Source organism: Lynx canadensis, chromosome C2 (assembly GCF_007474595.2).
Source record: "Lynx canadensis isolate LIC74 chromosome C2, mLynCan4.pri.v2, whole genome shotgun sequence".
Classification (NCBI taxonomy): domain Eukaryota; kingdom Metazoa; phylum Chordata; class Mammalia; order Carnivora; family Felidae; genus Lynx; species Lynx canadensis.
Window position 1 is genome coordinate 78,394,125 of NC_044311.2, and position 22,031 is coordinate 78,416,155.

The following is a 22,031-nucleotide window of genomic DNA, read 5'->3' on the forward strand; positions in this document are numbered from 1 at the left end:
TTGCCTCCTATACATTAATTTCATGCTAAGATTGGCCTTCAGGCGACAACAGGAAGAGTCGCCTAAGAAGACTTAGGTACACCAGGGTTCTAGAATGATACCCCTCCCCCAGGTGAGGATTAAGTGAGAACATGCACATAGGCTGCCTTGCACCCAGTAGATGTTCAATCCATAGCAATTTGTGTTAATTATTTGGACCAAAAGATATTTTGCTAAAACACAAGTAATTTGAGAATTGGGACTTGGTTTCTCCTCGTATCTCCTGGGACAATGCTGGACACTGAAGCTGACTGGGTGAAGTGCAGTCCAATGAAAGCTTGTCCACCATGACATGCCCATTTCCAAGCCCACACCTGCTTACCCAATGCCCATATCTAACGCTGAGGTCTTGAGGCTGCAAGGCCACTGCCTGCTGTACGAGGCACGGTCGGCCCAGCCATTTCCCTGTCTTGTGGCTGTAGTTCTTCCAAGGGGCCCATCTCTAGTGTCCAGCCTCTGCCCCTAGTGTTGTTCTCCCAGACATGCTGTTCCTCTATTTCTGTTTTGTGACTTGGGTTCCTTAGACTTCGCTGCGCATAGGTATCTTTAGCCTTGAAGCTGAGAGCACTGAAGTCTAAGGTAGGGGGCGCAGGTAGACCACACGGCAGTTCCTTTAGCCCTCAGTCCGCCCTTATACTGGACTGTGGGTGTTGAAAGCGTGCAGAGAACTGTGGACGCCATCGAAGGTTCGACATGAGCATCTGGAGAGAGATGAGGCAGAAGGGTTTGGGAAGATATTTTCAGCCTCCGGTGCTTTCCTTATTCCTTATAAGACTGTGCAATACCACCATCTCCAATTTAAGAGTGCTAGAAACAGCATGTCTGTGAGTGGCTCACTGTAAGTGAACATTATAAAGTAGGGCATTATTTGTATTAGCCAGTAAACCGCCTAAAATGATGACTAAGAAAGGCATTACTTAAAATATTATTCATGGGCAAAGACTGAGGTCATGGGGGTGGGGAGCTGAGGTAGTGTCCAGAGGGAAATTAGGTATTTATACTTCTAAGAAAAATAACCTGTCAAGTCAGGGGCCCTAGAGACAATACATGAGGAAGCCTCATAGGCTGGAGAGGACAGGTCCATCCCTCTCCTGCCTCTCATCTATAGGTCAGAGGACCCCAACTGCAACCTTGGGGGAGGGGCCCCCAAAGGGAATAACTCCATAGCTGCTCCTTCCCTGGACATCTTCCAGGGAGATCTTCCCTACCCTTCCACGCATCTGCCTCACAGCCCCGGAAACTTCTTGGGGGCACCTGGGTGGCTCGGTTGGTTAAGGGTCCGACTCTTGGTTTTAGTTCAGGTCATGGTCTCATGGTTCCTGAGATGGAGCCCCGTGTTGGGCTCTGTGATGACAGCTCAGAGCCTGCTTGAGATTCTCTCTCTCCCTCTCTCTCTGACCCTCCCCTGCTTGTGCTCTGTCTCTCAAAATAAAGTCAAAAAAAAAAAAAAAAGAAACTTCTTGGGCTTTTCATGTCATCTGTGGTCACTTTGGTCCTGTAAGCCAAGAATACGGAGTGAGCCTCTTGCTTTGTTTTCTCTGTAATCTGGCTGTAGTTCTTCTTATAAAGAGTCATATGGAGTGGGAAGGGAGCTAAAAAAGTCTCTCCTCTGTTTCTTGTTTTTCATTCTTCTCTCTCTTTTTTTTTTAACGTTTTATTTATTTTTGAGACAGGGAGAGACAGAACATGAACGGGGGAGGGTCAGAGAGAGAGGGAGACACAGAATCTGAAACAGGCTCCAGGCTCTGAGCTGTCAGCACAGAGACCGACGCAGGGCTCGAACTCACGGACTGTGAGATCATGACCTGAGCCGAAGTCGGCCGCTCAACCGACTGAGCCACCCAGGCGCCCCATTCTTCTCTTTTCTTAAAGTTTGTTTGTTTTTTATTTATTTACTTACTTATTTACTTATTTATTTATTCATAGTAATCTCTCTACTCTATACTTGTGGGGCTCGAACTTACCATCTCCAGATCAAGAGTGGCATACTCTTCTGATGGAGCCAGCCCAAGCGTCTCCTTGTTCTTGAGTCTTAAGCAGTGTTGACATAAAAGTGATACTGAGGAAGGAAATGATTAAGGCTCTCCACGCATGTGGAAAAGGGTTCAAATTCCAGCTCTTTCATTTCCTTGGTGACTTCAATTTTCTTATTCATACGATAGGGTAAGGCCCCCACATATGGTATGAAAAGGAGAGGCAATATAATAAACAAATTGCTTTTGCTCCCCAAATGGTAGGTATTATTTGCATGTCCTCTTTTTTCATTCCTGCTGTCATTGCCCCAGCTCCTATTATATCTCCACTGATGGCAGCTTGCAAACTGGTCTCTGTGCCCCACGCTCGCAGTCTCTGCTCCTGCCATCCACTTTCCAGGAAGCTGGCAGAAAAATCAGTGTAAAACACAAGGATGCATGCCATGCCCCTGGATGAAATCTTTTAAGAGCTTCCAATTTTCTCGGAATAAAGTCTGAAATCTCCAATATGGCATCCTCCCAGAAGTAGTCTCATGAGTTTGTCTTCTTTCACTCACTCACGTTACGGTTACTGTTAGGAGCACCTTTCAAATGCCAGATACTAAGCCAAAGGCTTCATACAGGTCATTTCACATAATCCTGAAGACAACACCATCATTAATATCTCCATGATACAGAAGAGGAAAGAGGCTCAAAAGAGGCTCGGAGAGGAGCGCCTGGGTGGCTCAGTTGGTTAAGCGTCAGACTTTGGCTCAGGTTATCATCTCACTGTTCCTGGGTTCCAACGAGCATGGCATGGCACTCTGCAATGACGGTGGGGAGCCTGCTTTGGACCCTCTGTCCCCTTCTCTCTCTGCCCCTCCCCTACTCTCTCAAAAATAAATAAACATTAAAAAAAAAAGAGGCTCTGAGAGGCTGAGGGACCCAAACCTATACTCAGCCGGTTGGTGGTAGAGATCTGAATTCACTCTGTGCGGCACCTCCTGGAACTGGAGCTCCGTGGACCCAGCAGCGACGCTTCCTCAGCAGCCGGCCAGCCAGCAGCCTAGCAGGAGGGGAAGGGAGGTAGCAATACCTGGAAGAAGGGTGTTGAGGGATGAGAGGAGGATGTGACCTCCCCTTTCCCAAGTTGAGTTGGTGGTGGGGAGTGGTCACCTCAATTTGGAGACAGAGTTCTGTGTCAGGGCTTCAGGCGCTGGGAGTGTTCCCCACACTGTGTGTTCCCAGAGGGCCCAAATGACTTCCACTCCCCCTTTCCCTCCAAGTACATAGCCTCGTGCCAAGTGGGTGCTCAAAACTCAGTTGGGTGATGATTGTCGCCACCGGTGGTTCCATTCTCTCTATGGGAACTGGAGTGGTGGCCCAAGGCTGCTTCTGGCCCTCCTGTGGGGCGGTTTTCTGTCTCAGCGCCCCCCCGGGGCACCGGGGATGGTCGGTATACAGCGGTGACACCTGCTCCACAGGCGGTGCACGCCTTCCCCTAGCAGCCCCAGTTCAGCCCCAGTGAAAGGAAGGAACTTCGCTCCCTTCAACACCGCACCTGAGGCCTACCGTCCCGCCAGCCTGCAGGCAGCTTGGGGGCCACACTCCTCTTGTATCTGCAGTGTTTGTGAGCACCTAGCACATGCGACGCCCGGTGTTGGGCAGGATCGGGTCAAACCCCGTGAAAGAGATTTTGCCGTTTTATATCCTACATAAGAAGCGTTCAGAGACGTTAAGTGACTTGCTCAGTCACACAGGCAGTCGGTAGCGGAGCCAGGATTTACAGTTCCCGCTCGTGAGGACGGAAAGCCAGTGAGTGTAGCATTCAACCCTCCGGGACCTGGGGCGTAGTGGGGAGAGCCGGCATTTGGGGATCCCGGCCCTCCGCGTCGCCCCTCCCCTCGTTCCTCCTTCCGCCTTCCTCGGTGGCGGTGGCGGTGGGGGGTGGTGGAAGCGGGGTCCCCGCATCACGAGGTGCCCTAACCCGGCACCCCTAACCCGGAGGCCCGCCCGCGGGCGACCCCCGGAGGGCCAGGCCAGGGTGTCTGGGGCGCCGTGCGACCGGGGACCCACCCCGTCGGCCCGACTATTTGCATAACGGAGACCTTCGCTTCCCCCGCCCCTCCGCCGCGCTCTTCTTCCCTCCTTCGCCGTCCCCTCCACCCCTCAGCCCCAGTCCCCCGCTCCTCCCCAGCAGACCCTCCTGCCGGGACCTGGCGCCGGGCTCCCAGCTGCCGGGCTCCCCTGCGGCCGCGGCGCGCAGAGACGGGCGGCACCTGGGGGAGGGGAGTGCGGGGCCGGGCCGGGCCGGGGAAGACATCTGGGGCACTGCCGGGCGCTAACAAAGGGAGCGGCTGCGGGCCGGCGAGGGCGCGGAGCGGGCGGAGGGGCCGCAGCCCCGGCGGCCGAGCGCGCAGCGAGTGAGTAGGGGTGCGCAGGGCGGCGGCGCGGCCCGGGGCCCGGGCGGAGGCGTGTGCGAAGGGGCACGGGAGGGGAGCGGGGCGGCGGGGCGCGCGGAGCCGGTGCCCAGCGCCGCCTCGGCAGTCTCGCCGGCCGGCTGGCCACCGTGGGGCCGGGGTGTCTCTGGCTTTCTCCCGGCCCGGGGACCGCCTTGGCTTTCCCCCGGGGCTCCGCGAGTCTGCGGACCCACAACAAACCCACGTGCGCTCGGCCCCCGGGAGCCCCGCTTCCCGCACCGCGCCACGGGTCAGGTGCGGGACGCCCCGCGCGCTCCGGGTTCCTGCGCATTCTCGCCGCTAGATTTAAGGACCGGGAAACTGAGGCCTGCGGCGGGGGTGGGGGCTCAGGCACCATAACAAACGCACGTGCGCTCTGCGCGGGGATCCCGGCGCCCGGCTGGCCGCGGAACGGCAGCCCTGCGGAACCGGGCCATTGTCTCAAGCCGCGGGGGAGGGAGAGGCGCTAGGGGCGCCGCTGGCCAGAGGAGGACGACAGACACATTGAAAAGGTACCACTTGGCCCTCAGGCCAAACTGCCAGTCTGCCGAAAGGGGAAAACAAAACACGAAAGCGGCTACAAAAAGCTTTGCCCCAGGCCGAGAGCCTGTCCCCGGCCGTGGTGCATTACTGGATGTGACCAGGGCAGCCCCTCACTTCCAGCGCACCGGGGTTGAATTAAGGGCCCTTGGGTCCCTCTCCAAAAAAAGACCGTGCCTAGTGCACCATTGTCCCTGCACTCAGGCGACTGCCCCTGCTGGGAGATGGCGAGCGCCTCCCCAGCCTGCAGAAACAATAGTCCAATTTAAACAGCGCCCAGCGCGGTCTTGGTCTTCTCAGCCCTTTGCTTGAGCTTTGCCTTGTAGGTCCTTGCGTCTGGCACTGGCCCCTTTTGGCTTGAGACTCGCTTTGCGTTTTTAGTTTTTACTGGCGAGGCCAGCCGAGGCCTCTTGTTCTGGGTAGGGAGGCTCTTATCTTCAGTTAGATCAGTTTGAGAGAAATTCCGAGGTCCAGATAAGAGGGCTCTTGTTTGTTTTGTTTTTGCTTTGCTTACATGTGCTCTGCTCACCTTGGCAGGTTTTGGTTCATCAGACCTGTTCGGCAGCCGTGAAGTGGGTGGGTGGGTGCATTGGCCTGTTAGGGTATGGTGCTGGTGCAGAAGTAAGACCCTAAGGTTGCGGGAGTGAGGGGTGGGGGTTGGGGTGTGCAGGCATGGAGGCACCGCTGCTAGAGTGCTCTTGCTGAGCTCACTGGCCGCCAGTCCCTCTGGAGGTTAAACCTGTCCCTGGGGAGAACTGGAGGGCCTTCAGCTCCAAGCCACTGTTACTGAGGATCTAAAGGGGATCTAGGGAACCCTCTTATTTTACAAGCGGGTAATGTTGGCCTGGAAAATGCCTTGCGGGAGTTTAAACCAGTGAAATGGGAAAGAGAATTTGAGTATGGGTCTCCCAATTCCCACACTGCCCCTGGCCTTGACAGCCCCCAAAGGCACAACCAGGTTAGCCTAAAAATCAGTGGCCTTAGAACAGAGTTAAACAAAGAAAGTAATTCAGATGGAAAGCTGCACCCTTCCATTATCTCTTTTAAGAGTTCTTATTCATTTGGGAAAAGATAGATTTAGTAATTCTTTACTCTTCTGCTAGCCTTTCATAAACTTTGGTATTTTTCTCTTCTCACTGTCCCTTTCCCCTCAATTTGGAATAGGGCCAGATATGGGGACTTAGATATTTGCCTCTCATCTCTGTGCCAGGAAGCCTTTGTTTGGGCCTAGGCATTAGTCTGTTGACATCAGACCCACAGGGAAGAAAGTGTCTCTTAGCAAGCTACTCCTGAGCCACTTGTGGGAGAACAAGGCATTGTTTTCATTGATTTTATTTAATTAAATTCTTTTTGAGAGTTCCACGGAAGTAGCTGCCTATTTTTGTATTTGGCAGAGGAAAAGTTGGAAAACCAAAAAAAAAAAAAAAAAAAAAAAAAAACCCCAAAAAAGCAAAAAAAAAAAAAAACAAACAAACAAAAAAAAAACAAACAAAAAACCAAAACAAACAAAAAACCAAAAAAATAAAAAATTAAAAACCCAACAACAAATACTTGGAGTCTGGGTTTCCCCAAAGCTAATGTGCTGTTTTGTCCTGTCCCTGTTATCTCCTAGCTACACTTGTTTCTTTTCTTAGGGTTTCTAGAGTGTTTCATTTTTGTGGTAATTCCACTGGGCATTTGAGTATAGCTTTCTTATCGGGATGCTTGCCTTATAAGGAACCTTAGGAATCATCCGGCCAGACCCTTTTATTTTCCAGATGGGAAAACTGAGGCCCAGAGAGGAGAAATCACTTGTCTAAGGACATGCAGCAAGGTGTCTGCTTTTAATTTCTCTTTGTGCGTAAAAGGAAAACCGTTGCATCAAATGAGTTGTTGTTGGTACCCCAGAGTAAAGTCAAAGTTATGATGGTTGTTATAACGACACTCTTTAAGTCTGAGAATGAATTCCTTAAGGAATTAAATAGGTGTTGGTTATGGTACAGAGCCATGGATCCCTATGGTAGATATGGTGAGGAGTATTGCAGTTATCATTGGGGATCACTTTTCTGTAGTGTTTACTAAGTGGTTCACTCCACCCTTGCCCTGGCCTCCTACATGTTCCCCTGCTATTGCTTGCTTCCCCAGTGGGGACCTGCTTTGAACATAATCGTAAAGCACAAGGCAGCAAGAAGCCAGAAGACAGAGACCCCACTTAGCTTTCTGAGCTGTTAACCTCCTGGGCTCCAGTTCCTCACTTCCTTGGACAGTGAAAGTCCTTCCTGCCCAGTCTCTGCACAGGCTGTTCCAGGGGAGTGGAAGATGCTTAGGCCTTAGGATCAGAGGAGTTTGGGTCAGCTCTTCTGTGTCCTGTGTTCCTTGAGAATATGATTGTTTAATGTGAAGGGAAGGATGGGTATGTATATCCTGGCGTTGTTGTGGGTATCCAGCCATGTGACACATGCTTATGCCTGCTCAGACCTCTTGGCAGGCTCCGGTGCTCACCGGCTTTTTAAGTGGCAGAGGATGTTGGTGGGAGAATAACCCCATAGAGTAAGCCCTCTACTCAAATTAGGAGACCCTACCTAGTAAACAAAGAGGGGTGAATGCCTGCCACATTGTAAAGGGGGCCTTTGGAGAGTTGTAAAGTTTGTGTGATTCTAAGGTAATTAAACCTAGTAAGAAAAATAAAAAACAAAGCTGTGCAGTCTAAAGTGATGGCATTCATTCATTCTGTGTTACTGACAAACAGGCAGGCTAGGGCTGGGGTTTGGTGTTGACCTGGAGTTACAGAGAAGCCCTCCCACCCTTTTTTTTAAATGGATGCAGAACACATTTGGATCTCCCCTCAGAAGCTGTCTTCAGAGGGGCACCTGGGTGGCTCAGTTGGTTAAGCGCCCGACTCTTGATTTCGGCTCAGGTCATGATCTCAGGGTTCCTGGGATCAAGCCCTGTGTTGTGCTCTGTGTGCTGACAGTGCTGAGCCTGCTTGGGATTCTCTCTCTCCCTCTCTCTCTCCCCCTGCCCTGGTCATGCTCCCAGGCACATGCTCTTGTTCTCTCTCTCTCTCTCTCTCTCTCTCTCTCAAAAATAAATAAATACACTTAAAAAATCACTGCAATAAGAAATTGTCCTCAGGAACCCACAGAAAGTAGATCTAATTTATCTCAATATTGACTGGGGAGGGGGCATGGAGAGGGGTGTTCCCTTTTTCTCCGGGAATCAAACCAATGATGGTAAACGAGTGAGTGGAAGAGGAAGGCTTCAAAGAGAATGTAGCTCTCTAAAGTTGTGAGGATGTGGTTGCATTAAAAAAATGACAGGAGGGACGCCTGGGTGGCTCAGTCAGTTAAGCATCCAACTTTGGCTCAGGTCATGATCTTGCGGTTTGTGGTTCAAGCCCCGTGTTGGGCTCTGTGCTGACAGCTCAGAGCCTGGAGCCTGCTTCAGATTCTGTCTCTCTCTCTCTCTCTGCCCCTCCCCTGCTCCTGCTCTGTGTCTCTATTTCTCAAAAATAAATAAACGTTAAAAAATGACAGGAATAGTTCATTAATGAAATTCACAGTACCTTATGGAACATTAGAATACTGAGAATTTGCTCAGACCTGGTATCAGTGATTTATTCACTAAAAACTGAATTGGGGAAAAATACATTTTCTTGCTTGTGTGCGTGTGTACTGAAACTACATGATGGCATTCTGATTCCAGTAGATGTACTTTTTATAGTTTCTTCTGTAACAGTAACATAGTAAGCAATGCAGTTTCACCGCATTAAAATACTGGAGAGGTTTTCGAAATCATTACTAGCCTTCAGAATCAATTTCGTTATTTAAATTTTATTTATTGTTCTGATTATAAAAATCAAGTATGCCCACTGGGAACAATTTGGAAAGTATAAAAAAGTATAGAGACACAGAAAAAGATTACGTTATTCAAAGGTAACCACTATTAACATTTGGCAGTTTTCCCTCTGGTCTTTTTTTTTTTTTTCCAAATGGATGTATTTTCTTTAAATGGTTGAGAACATGCTGTATGTGCAGTCATCTCTTGCCTTTCTTGCTTAACCTTCTCAGATGTACTTGACATAGTTTAAGTCCACATTAAAGCTGCGTCTTTCATTCATGACCCATATCAGCTGCTCAGCACCTCCAAGGTCACATGGCCCATGGGATCTGGTCACTTCATTGGTATTTCAATGAGGGCCTAGAGAGGAAGGCGCCTCCAGCTTCCTCCCCCTCTCCCACCCTGCCTCAAGCATTCAAACTCCAGTCATTTTTGTTACTTTTTATTTCAGAAAAAGTTTAAAGTCTAAGGTGGAGTGGGAAGGGCACTGCATGTGACCTTGGGTTCTGGTACTATCCTTTGTCCTCCAGCAGCTTAAGCAGTTTCTGTAGATGTTAAATCATCAACTCAACGGTCATTTACTAATTCAGTCCTCACGTATTCGAGTGCCCACTCTAAACCAAAGATGTGTGAGAAGAGCTTAGCTTTAAAGAAGCTCATGGTCCGGTGGAGGGGACGAGGAAACAAGAGACTGGTACAGGGTGCTGTGGGACCACAGAGGAGGGGCAAGCACCCAAGACTGGAGCATCCATGAGTGAGGCTTCTGGGATGAAGGCCACTGTGGGATAGCCCAGGCACTTCTCATTTGCCCTATGGTAATTGACACTGTGAATAATGTGTTTGTGAGTTAATCCCTGTCTACATTCCAAGATAGTTTGCATTGTGTAGAATCCTAAGGTTAAAATGACTGGGTTACACTGTGAAGGATATGATCATTTGAAAAATTTCATAGATTTAGTCCCAATTACATAGAAAGTCCTAACGTACCAAAGTATTACATATTGTGGGAGCAGTAGGAGTTAAAAGCACATGTAATTCAGTATTTGATTTTTTTTTTTTTTTACTGAGGTATAATTGACATACAACATTGCATTAGTTTTAGGTGTAGAACTTAGTGATTTGATATTTGTATATACTGTGAAATGATCACCACGATAGATCTAGTTAAAATCCATCACCACGTGTAGTTACAGACTTTTTTTTTTCTTATGATGAAGGATTTGAATTCTTGCTCATCATTCATCACAGGTGGAGACCTGGACAAGCTAGTTAAGCTCTCTGAACTTCAATTTCCTTCTCTATAAAATGGGCTTAACAGCTCCAACTTTACCGGGCCACTGTGAGGATTAAATGAAATCATAGCTAAACGGTCCACTGCAGTGACAGGTAAACAGGAAGCACTCAGTAAGCGATGGCTATTATTGCTATAATTGGGATTTTCACACCCTGCAGAAACTTTGGCCCTGATATTTTTTCTTAACATGACAGCAGACCATTGTGTGGCTTTGCGTGCCGAGGGAAGCAGCAAGTTGATCACAATGGAACCACCTACCAGGTGACAAATTGATCACTTGCATGATGCAGTATAAAAAAAGTCTGATCTTGGGCAATTTCAAATGTACAAAAGTAGAAAGAATGGTGTAATGAACCCCTGTAAACAATCACTTATCTTTAACAATTATCACAACTCATAGCTGACGTATATCCCCACAGGCCACCCCAGATGACTTTGAAGCACATCCCAGACATCTTATCAGCATGATGCATATCTGAGCCGTGCTGCTCCTGGAGCCTGTCTCTGCTGTCACTGTTAGGGGACTGTGCGTGCGTGTGTGTGTGTGTGTGTGTGTGTGTGTGTGTGTGAGAGAGAGAGAGAGAGAGAGAGAGAGAGAGAGAGAGAGAGAGAGACAGGGGTTAGTGGGGAGCCAACCCAAGAACTTAAGTTTTATCGCTCAAGTGAGGGGGCCCCACTGCATGCCAAACTGGCAGGCTAGAAGGAGCACTGAATGTAGAGTCAGGAGACCTAATTTTGCAGAAGGTCCCCACCCTTTCCCAGTTGTATGCTTTTGGCAGGTGACTTCTGAATTTCTTTGAGCGCATTTGAAAGTTTGGCGAATATCGAATGAGGTAATCCATGCAGCAGCCCAAGCAGCTTGGTGCTGGGGTGGGGGTGGGGAGCTGAGTCAGACTTGAACCCAGCCTTCCCCTCCTGAGAGGCAGGGCTTCCATATGGAATTAAGGTCACGGACTGCCGGCCCCTCGGCCCAGGATGCACTCAGGGAGTGCTCCTGCCAGTCTCATTCTGAGGATACGGAGGTCGCTCAGACGAACACCTGGCACCCACAGCACTCCGTGCCTGCCAATCTGTTCTTGTCCTTTAGCCCGTCCCTCTGATTTATGGATGAGGGCCAGGAAGCCCAGAGAAGGTAGGGCCTGCCAGCCATACCTGAGTGTTAGGTCCTGCCTGAGACCCCTTTCCCTCCAGGTTTGATGACCTTGGTCTCTTCCATCTGGCTGTTCACCAAAGTGGGTATTTCTGACTCAAAGAATAAAGTTGATTTGATTTAGTAATTAAGTCAAAGCCTTCTTTTTAATCCTCTGGGGGTTCCACGATGTCAGGGCCTGTACTATGACTTGTGGTCTCTGGCTTTTGCTAGCTGGCTGTGTGACCTTAGGCAAAAAGCATGCCACCATGGGTACCCTACCTCAAGGACCTGTGTCTTAGTCCCCCGGGCCCCTTCCAGCTCTGAGATGATCGATGATAAAGGGGGAAAGGTACACCTAAGGCCAGGTGGCTTCTTCATACAAGTAGTAAGTGAAATCTGTTTCCCTTTATGATATTCAGAGTAAAAAATTACCCCCCTCACCTTTTGCCATTTTCCCCAATCCCACTTCTCTCCAAAGTGACTACTGTTTGCACTTTTGTGGGTCTTTCTGCCCCTTTTGTATACATTGACTTGTGTATTCATGGTTCTACACAGATATGTTAAAAAATTTTTTTTTAAAGTTCATTTATTTTTGAGAGACAGCATGAGCAGGGGAGGAGCAGAGAGAGAGAGAGAGAGACACAGAATCCGAAGCAGACTCCAGGCTCCGAGCTGTCAGCTCAGAGCCTGATGTGGGGCTTGAACCACAGACTGTGAGGTCATGACCTAAGCTGAAGTCGGACACTTAACCGACTGAGCCACCCAGGTGCCCCTTCACAGATACATTTTTAAAACTCAGTAAATGGATCCCATAACAACTGCCACTTTACAAGACTGCCTTTTCCACCTGACTATATGTGTTAGAGATCTTTCCCTCTCCGTGCATGCAGATGCTTTTTTTGTAGTTGCATTACAGTCTATATTATGATGTTTGCTTAACTGTAAAAATTTTCCATAAAAATATATTTCTAAGTATATTTAGACCTTGGACATAAGGAACAATGGCTGTAAATGTCAGTGGTTAACTGGAGCCAGTCCATTAGGCTCTGGAAAGGGTGGCGAGGGACCAGGCACAGGGACGCTGAGGACCACACCCTGGAAAGCTGGAACGAAGGGCTCCTGGGGAATTACTAAGAGGCTGACTGTTTGGACAGGGTTATTTTTGGAGATAGCCTGCCGGCTTGGGTGCCCTTGGCTGCAAGTGCAAGGCACTGAGCTGCGTCATCACCTTCTCCTCCTCCTCGCACGTTCCCTGGCACTGTCAGGTTTGTTTCTGTTCCCAGGACCTGAGGGGACCCAGTGGGAGGCCTGGAACAGGGACGGAAGGGAGAGAGGGAAGAAGAGGAGTATTTGATCTCAGGCTTGGAGGAGGGAGTGCACCCGTGCCACTCTGCTCTGTCTGGTTGATCAGACCCATCTGGAGTGTTTTGTTTCCCTGGCTCTGATACAGATCATGGGAAAAGGAAGCGAATCCAGAGATGGGCTCCTTGGAAGACAGAAGTTTAGGACACCGTGTTGGAGGTGGGATAAGTGTGGGCATTGGACTTTCCAGCCTGCAGGGGATCGTAAGTGGCACCTGCTTCATGTGGAAGAAGGATGGGAGGAGCACTGAGTGGCTGCTGTGGAGGGGAGAACCAGCACAGGTTGGAAGAAAAGCACAGGAGGATGGGAGATAAGGAAGAACTTATTCGGCAGAACTTCCCGACCGTGGAACAAACTGTGTCACGGGGCCGCGAACTCCCTGGGGGGAGTATTCAAGCCGACGTTGCGTGTGAACTTTGCAGTTTGGTTGTGGAGTGGTTGACCGAAGTGCCTGCTAAGGCCCCTTCCGGCCTTGGGAGCCTATGGGACAAGAGCCTGTGGGACCAGAAGTAGAAAGAGGCAAACTAGGACTGCAGGGTCAGGACAGGTTATGGAGGGCGTAACTGGAGCTTTGTAAAGGTGGAATAAAATGGAAGCCTTCAAAGGAGGCTGAAACATTGTTTCCCCTGGATCTTGGCAACCTTCCTCCTGTTCTGTCCTTGGCTTCAGCTCTACTTGACTTTTTATTCATAAATTATTTCCATAGTAATAAATATATCACATACACTTTAGATGACCAGGAAATCTGGCAACCAGAAAAGAACTACGTGTCCCAGGAGGATGATTCTAAATTTTTTTTTGATTACAGTCTTTCTAAATTTGCATCCATCTCCTGGTTTCCCTAGCCCAGTGCTGAGATGTCAGTCAACTTTAATTTTAGCAACACTGTACCCTTTGCAACCTCTTGAATGTCCTCCGATAGCACCCACCATATTTAATGCTTGTGCCTTTCTTTTCTGTGGTTTAAGAGGAGCCTCTTGGACCTAAGGGTTAGTTGCGTCTTGGTGAGGGCAGCATGGCAAGCTTACCAGGTTCTGGGCTTTTGCTGTGCCCCTGGCCCTGATGAAGCACTATGTATGTTCTCTCATTCAGTCCTCATAGCGACACTGTGTCTTGGGGTCATTAGCTCCGTTTTGCAGATGAGAAAACTGAGCTTCAGAGAGGGGTAGAGACTCCCCCGAAGATTCACTGCTGCTGACTACTGAAGCTGGCCTGGGGCAAAGCTCTTTCTCTATGTTATGTTACAGGTTTATCCACTGCTAATCATTCCAAGTCCTTTGAGTCTGAGAAGGGCTTCGTCCTTAGTTTCACAGGGGCCTTGGCTCAATTTCTCCGTACAGGGGCTGATGGAAATATTCTGTCATTCCCCTGAGAACATATGAAAGGAAGAATTCATGGGACATTCATGTGTGGATAGCATTTGCTGTCATTCGTTTTGGTTATGAGTTGTTTGCGTCAAGCCTGGTTTGGGTTTTTTGGTTTTTGTTTTTTGTTTTTTAATTTTTTTTTAAACGTTTATTTATCTTTGAGACAGAGAGAGACAGAGAGAGACAGAGCATGAACGGGGGAGGGTCAGAGAGAGAGGGAGATACAGAATCCGAAACAGGCTCCAGGCTCTGAGCTGCCAGCACAGAGCCCGACGCGGGGCTCGAACTCACGGACCGCGAGATCATGACCTGAGCCGAAGTTGGACGCTTAACCGACTGAGCCACCCAGGCGCCCCTGGTTTTTGTTTTTTTGCTTGCCCTTTAACTCTAGGATATCCACCTGACTCATTATCTGGTTATGACTAGGAACACACATACCGGTGGTGAGTATGGCCACAGATTAGTGGGTACCGCTGCTTGGCTACCTTAAATGCCTTTGGCTTGTAAATAGAACTCAATATAGGCATTGTTATGGGCTTATCTTGCACCTGTGGTTTTAGGCTCTTAAACAGTTTTTTCTCTTGTAAAGTCTATTCAACGTTAATTGATTCATCAAGTATTTATTGAGGACCTATTATGTGCTAGTCATTGCGCTAGGCATTGGGAATATTTACACATGTTGTAGGTAATATATACACATATTCAGTGTAACTAGCAAGGCCTTGGGAGTTAGTGGCAGACAGACTTCTTGTGTCACCCTCTTCTTCTCAGAGTCCTTGCTTTGTTCATTCATTCAACAAACATCGAATGCCCGTTATAGCCGATGCACAGCGTGCATTTTAGACTAGACACCCAGATACTCCCATAGTTTTGTTCTTAGTTGGAGGTAGACACTTAGATGTTAATTACGATCTTGTGTGATAAACCTTATGAAGCCGGGAAGAAGGTGTAGCGAGTTTGGGAAAGCTTTCTGGAGCAGGTGATGCCTAAGCTGGGTTTTAGAGGGCAGTTAGCCCTCCAGGGAAAAGGTATTTGCAGGAGAAGGGGCTGCAGGAGGAAAGGTGTGGGGTGAAGAATGGCCCGTTTGCATGTGCGGGAGAGCCACTAGGAGATTGGTGTTCCTGCAGAGGAGCACGACAAGGCAGGAGTGGGGATGAGGCTGGAACCGTCGCATGCATTATCTATAATTTTCACAACTTCCCTCTGTGGCATATTCTGTTATCTCTGTTTAGTAGGTGAGGAAACAGAGGCTGAAGAAGGTTGGGTGACTTGCTCACAGTCAGCCAGAGAGTGACTTAAGGTGCTTTTGTACTTGAATGTAGGCCTAATCAGCTCCCACAATGGTGCCTGCAGGGGCAGGTTGGGAAGGCCTGGCTTGCTGGCTAAGGGGCTTGTTCCTTCTCCATTGATCTTTCAAGGGTAATACCCTGTTGAATCTTCTTCCTTCTACCTGCATCATGTAGGTCTGTGTTGAAGGCCTCTTCTAAGGGTTGTTCTGGTTTTTGCCCTTCTTTTCATTCAGAGACTCAGTAGTCCAGAAATCTTCAAAGGAAACCTTTACGTGCCGAACTTTGTGGCAAGGGAGGTGAAGAACCTTCATGCCCTTTCTCACAAGTTCCAGGTTCACTTAGCAGCCTAAGCATTACCTGTGAATGTTTAGTCTGGAGAAACCCTTGGGTACTGGAGAGGGAGCAAAATCAATCTGGGCTGGAAGAATCTGGAACAGGTGAGTCTTGAGCTGTTCCTTTAAGAATGAGTATGATCAGGAAGGTGGATGACTCATAGATGACCTCTAAGATTATTCTGTCTCTCCCCATGAAAAAAGGGACACCTTTGTCCTATTCTTCCCATCTCCCAAGCTAATTAGTTTCTGGCTTGGGCTTGGCTCTTGGGTCGAAGGCAGTATCCATTCAAGCATTCAAATAAAGTTTATTGAAAAGTAATCAACGGAGAGCTCAGAGACAAGAATGAATTAAAAGGGGGCTGTTCCAGAGCTAAGGAAACACGAGGATGCAGACATCATTGTGGGAAAGTTAATAAAGGAACAAAGTAGTATACATGGAAAACTGAATTGTTAGAGAGGGAAGGCTGAAGGAGGATCACAGTACACGCTGAGAAAAACGATAAGGAAATTAATCAGACAAAAGTCAGAGCTCTAAAGGTCACACAGAGGCGATCCCTCAGAATGGTGACTGAGGCATCTGAGAGATACACGTCACTTCTGTTCACGTTCCATTGACCAAAACGTGGACATGCCTGGCTGCAAAGGAGGCTGGAAGAATGTCTCCAGCGGGGGAGCTGGGCACCCTCTTAAAACCCAGGTCGGGGGGGTGCTTGGCTGGCTCAGTCAGTAGAGCATGTGACTCTTGATCTCAGGGCTGTGTTCAAGCCCCATGTTGGACATAGAGCCTACTTAAAAAAAAAAAGAAAGAAAAAAACCCAAAAACTCAGGAAGAGGAGGAAAATGGATATTGGGAGCAATTCGCCTATGACACAGAGCAAAAGTCCTGTTGGCCTCAGGCTCGATCAGCAGCGGAAGAAGAGAACATGGAGAAGAAGAAATATTTACAGGGTTCTGAGGGAAAGGCAGCATGACTGAAGACTTTTGCACTGACGTATATCACTCTACAAGGATAAGGCAGGTAGCCATTTTCATGCATGCTAGAACAAAGGGAATAGGGCCTACGTGAGCTCTTCTCGGGAAAACCTACCTGATCATGAGAAGGATGAATCAAAAGTGGGCTTAGGAAGGCATGGTTAAGGGTCATTTGGTGAACTCTTAACCTACTCAAATAGAAGCTAAGCAAGAATGTGAGAAGTAACAAGAATGTAAGTGAAGAGGAAAGTGTATGTGCTAGCTTTCCCGCTCTCATACTGTCTAAAGAGAAAAAGTCATGGGTGGGATGCCTGGATGGCTTAGCCAGTTGAGCGGCTGACTCTTGATTTTGGCTCAGGTCATGATCCCAGGGTTGTGGGATTGAGCCCCTTGTCAGGCTCCAGGCTGAGAAGGTTGCAATTCTCCCGCCCCCACCTCTCTCCCTCTCTGCCCCTCCCCACTCTCTCTCTCTCTCTAAAATAATAATAATAATAAAAAAAGTCATGGCTCTAACCAGTCAACTCATTGTTTTCTTAAACTTGGAGGGATCTTTTTTTTGTTTGTTTATTTATTTATTCTGAGAGAGAGAGAGAGAGAAGGGACAGCAAGCGAGTGAGGGAGGCCACTTTGCGAGGGTGATGGAGAGAGAATCCCAAGCAGGCTTCTTGCTGTCAGCACAGAGCCGGACAGAGCACTCCAACCCCTGACCCTGAGATCGTGACCTGAGCTGAAATCAAGGGTCAGACACGCAACCGACAGAGCCACCCAGGCGCCCCAAACTTGGAAGAATCTTTGGGGAAATAATATCTATTTGGGGGGGAGAAACATTTATTAAAAGTCTGGCATTTAGGAAATTTTACTTTTCCGTGGAATGGAAAGAAAAGAAAATTTAAAAATAAAAAACAGCTACTTTATTAAGTAGTTCCACCCATCCTTGTTTCATGCCTTCTTTCATCCTCCACATGTCCATCTACATGTAAAGGTAGAGACAGGTGAAGAATGATATTAATCTTTTTTCTTTTTTTTTTCTGGATGGAGAGATCTTGGGTGACTTTTAGCTCTTTATAATTTTGTGTTAGGCTATTAAAAGGTATTTTTTTTAAGTTTCTTAAAAATTTTTTTTTAATGTTTATTTAAAAAAAAATTTTTTTTTAACGTTTATTTATTTTTGAGACAGAGAGAAACAGAGCATGAACAGGGGAGGGGCAGAGAGAGAGGGAGACACAGAATCGGAAACAGGCTCCAGGATCTGAGCTGTCAGCACAGAGCCTGATGCGGGGCTCGAACCCACGGACCGTGAGATCATGACCTGAGCCGAAGTCAGACACTCAACCGACCAAGCCACCCAGGCACCCCTTTAATGTTTATTTTTAAGAGAGAGAGAGAGAGACAGAGTGAGAGTAGGGTAGGGACAGAGAGAGAGGGAGACACAGAATCCGAAGCAGGCTTCAGGCTCTGAGCTGTCAGCTGTCAGATCATGACCTGATCCAAAGTCGGACACTCAACCAGTTGAGCCACCCAGGCGCCCCTTAAGTTTATTTATTTATTTTTGTCAGTGCAGAGCCAGGTGCAGGGCTCTATGTCATGAACCATGAGATCATGACCTGAGCCGAAATCGAGAGTCAGATGTCTAACCAACTAAGCCACCCAGGTACCCCTCAAAAAGGTATTGTTAGATGCTGATGCTCAGGGTGTGGAGAGCAGGTGGGAGACACAATAGGTGAATCAGACATTGTCTTTTCATGGGAAGCTGGTGAGTCAGTTGCATGAATGCTGAACTCTGAGCAGAATGAGACACTGTAAACCGGATGGCCCACGGGGCGGTGGGGCCCAGAGGACGAAGGGGAAGGTTTCACGAAGGAGACGGAGTTTGAACTGGACGGTGGAAGAATGACAAGCGTTCTGATGGGTCAAGGATGGGCGAAGGGCATGCCTAGCAGGGGCGGGGGCACAGGCTTGGAGGAGTGAAGGCAGGCCATGTCTGGGTAGCTGTGAGGCATTTGTGGTGGTTGGGGAACAAAGGATGGACGGAAGAGTAGCCGCTGTTCATGAAGCGTGCACGGCGTGCCATGTGCGACACACAGCATCTCCCGGTTTCCCAGCAACCCTATAGGATGGTTACAATTACCCCTACCGTATGGATGAGGAAACTGAGGTTGAGAGATTTATTGGCCGAAAGTTGCACAGTGTGAGACGGTGGCTTGGACCCCCCATGCTGCCTGGGCTCCAGAGCCCACGATTTTTCCACTGTGCTGGGATTTGTAGTGCACAGAAGACCCGAGTGGCCACCGTTGTGAGACATAAATTAGAAAAAGACAAGCAAATGGGAACAATATTTTTATAGGTCAAGACTCGCCAGGTAACTATACTTCATGTATTTGCATACATCTGGACTTATGAAATACAAATCTATCTCACAGGTAAAACAGGTAACGATAAAAGCCTAAACTGTGGTCCAGGCTCTGCCATCTGGCAGCTGTGTAGCCTCAGGCTACCTAATCCATAAAAGGGGGTAATAAAATTGTGGGGCTGCCTGTCCCCAGATTGGTCTTTATGTTCAGATTAGATCATAGATGTGAAAAGACGACAAAGTGTGAAAGAGCCACACAGAAGGGTTTGTTACTGCTGGCACACCCCTTGCCCCTGTGAGAACGTACAGACGTCTGTTAGGGCACCCACAGGTGTTCATAAAAACTCCCCCAGTCATGGCCGTGCCTCCCTGCAGACTTGCAACAACTTGGTCAACAGGCGAGAAGCTGTGCTCTCCTGACTCAGACTACCGGCTGGGGACTCTGATGGGAGGTAGTGGAGAGGGGGGCAGGCCGGTCCTCTGTCTGGGTCTCTCCCACTGCCGGGTGAGGGGAGGCTCCTGCCTGCCTTCCTGCTTGCTGGCAAAGTCTGGGCCAGAGTGGAGTCGGGACAGCTGCGAACAGCTTGGTGAGTTACACAGGGCCCAGGAGGGTGTTCCAGGCGCGCCAGGCTACCGGAAGGAGTGTTGGAGTGGCCAGGCGAGCAGGCCCCTGCCATGTCTGTCTGGTAGAGGCTTGTGGTCTGGAAAATGGACCAGAGGGACAGAGACATCAGGGGCCTCTGGAGGGAGCAGTCTTTTCTTTTCGGGAGTGCTGATGAGGACAAGGCCTTGGGGAAATTGGTCTCTCACACTACCCAGGAGGAAGTGCCTGAGCACCGACCTAGGGTGGCCTGAGGTGACTTACATCTGCCCCAGGAAGTGTTGCGGTTGTTCCGGGGTCTGGGGTGGGGCCTGGCTTGCCACTCACCGGGCATCTGAAAGCCCCGTCTTGTGTGTTGTGTGTGGGGGTGATGGGTGGTTTTAGAGAGAGCTAAGCTTCTCCTTACTGTTGAAGAAACCAGTTCCTTCCTTTTCCTACTGGTCTCTCTGCTGAGCTGAGACAGGCCTTTGAGCTCAGCATTAGCTCAGGATGGGCCCCTCAGACTGCTGGCACCCACATTTCATCTCGTATGCTGTCCTGTGTTCTGTGGAGTTAGCTGGGTTAGACAGTGGACCCCTGGATGGCAGCAGGCTGACTGGCTTCGTGGCACAGCCCCGGGCCCAGCCCAGCACCCAGCCCCTCCCCACGCTCACCGTCTGCCCTCCGAGACCAGGATACAGATGCGCTCAGCCACCAGTGAGCGTGGGCAGGTGGCCCCTAGGTCAGGTCACAGTGTGGAGCACAGTGGGAGATTCAGGAGCCCAGGGTGGGGAGCACTCCGGGCTCTGGTGGACCCTTCTGCTCCACTGGACGGTCCTTTCCCCCTCACTTCTGGCCTTAGACGTGAGACACAAGCCGCAAGATGAAACAGGGAATGTTCTCTGGGCTGACCTGTGGGAGCCGAGCCCTGGCGGTGGGGAGGGGGAGTCAGGTTTAGGACCTCGCTCTTCTCTTATCCCTCGGAGAACCAGGGTCCCGGGAGTTTGTCCCAGGTGAGAGGGAGAGCAGGCAGTGAGGGAGCTCTGACAAAAGCAGCTGGGCTGGACCTCCATTTATCCAAACAGACTGTCCACACAGCCTTTGTCAATGGGAGGATGCTGGCCCCGGGCCTGAGCTGGGGGTGGTTAATGACAGCGCTGGGAATAAATCCCCAGAAGATGCTTCCTGCCAGAGGGCTTGTGGCGGTTCCTTTTTTGCTCTAGACAATGAACATTTTATTCTGGCTTATAAATCAAGAGGAGAGGAAAGATCAGGTAGGCAGGAGACAGATGAAAGGCACCTCCCAGGGACATGCTTCTGCACTTGGGAAAGTCCTACCCTTGTCTCCCAGACAGTCCAGGTAACGCCCCGGGGTGGGGGATGGGGGCGTGCTGGAAGGCAACTCACTGGCTTCCCCACTACCATCTGCAGTGTCACCTTTCTCAGAAAGCCCTTATCATACTGCGGGGAGAAAAAAAACCCGCATGTTTTGCAGGCAGATGGACGCGGGTTTAATTCCAGATGTGCCACGTCTTCGTTGCGCAAACTTGAGAACTCAACTTCTCTGACCCTCAGTTTTGTTTTGTTTTGTTTTTAAATTAAAATTTTTTTTTTTTGTTTTGAGAGAGAGAGTGAGAGAGAGAGACAGTGCAAGCAGGAGAGGGGCAGAGAGAGAGGGAGACACAGAATCCGAAGCAGGCTCCAGGCTCCGAGCTGTCAGCACGGAATCCGATGTGGGGCTCGAACTCACAGACCGCGAGATCGTGACCTGAGTTTAACCGACTGAGCCACCCAGGTGCCCCTCTGACCCTCAGTTTCTCATCTGCAGTGGGTATTTAAAAAAAATTTTTTTTTAATGTTTACTTATTTTTGAGAGAGAGAGAGAGAGACAGAGAGAGAGAGCACGCACGAGTGGGGGAGGAGAAGAGAGACACAATTCAAAACGGGTTCGAGGCTCTGAACTGTCAGCACAGAGCCCGACTCGGGGCTTGAACTCACAAACCACAAGATCATGACCTGAGCCAAAGCCAGGCGCTCAACCGGCTGAGCCACCCAGGTGCCCTTTATCTGCAGTGGGTATTAATCAGTGCTACCTCGTAGCATGGGTGCGAGTCCTGTGTAGTGCTTAACCTAGCGCTGGCACACGATTAGTGATAAAAAAAATTGGTAGCTATTTAATGTGATAGTTATTTTCAGTTATTGGCCACCCGACGGGCCTGACACTCTGCTAGGCACTGTGGATATGAGGCTACGTGTGTTCCAGCGTCTCCCTGGAGGAGCTTCTGTCTAGGAGAAGAGGCGGGCATGTGGATTCAGGGCACAGATGAACAGGAGCAAGAGACAGGGAGGGGCAGGGTCAGAGAAGAAGAGGTGAGACCCCCGGGGAGCGGTTTGCCTGGGCACTTAGGGTGGAGTAGAAGGAAGTTCACAACCAAGAATTGGCATGGTATCCATTGATAAGGGAGGTCAGGAGCTGATAGTAAGGGACACTGGGGGATGAGCAGGGGAGCTCACAGGGCTTCTGCCTTCCGCTGGCATTCA

At 49.4% G+C, this 22,031-nt stretch overlaps 1 protein-coding gene across 5 annotated transcripts in view; it reads left to right on the forward strand.

Annotated features, from left to right (window-relative positions):
• The first annotated feature begins 4,337 nt into the window (after positions 1-4,337).
• ST6GAL1 (ST6 beta-galactoside alpha-2,6-sialyltransferase 1) overlaps positions 4,338-22,031 on the forward strand; it is a 121,007-nt gene continuing 103,313 nt past the window's right edge. For 3 of the 5 annotated variants that reach the window (XM_030329915.1, XM_030329916.1, XM_030329919.1), the window contains exon 1: positions 4,339-4,414. The gene's annotated coding sequence lies outside the window, so the exon portion shown is untranslated. Of the gene's footprint in view, positions 4,415-22,031 lie in introns of all 5 variants that reach the window. The other 2 variants (XM_030329917.1, XM_030329920.1) reach the window with 2 other exon arrangements.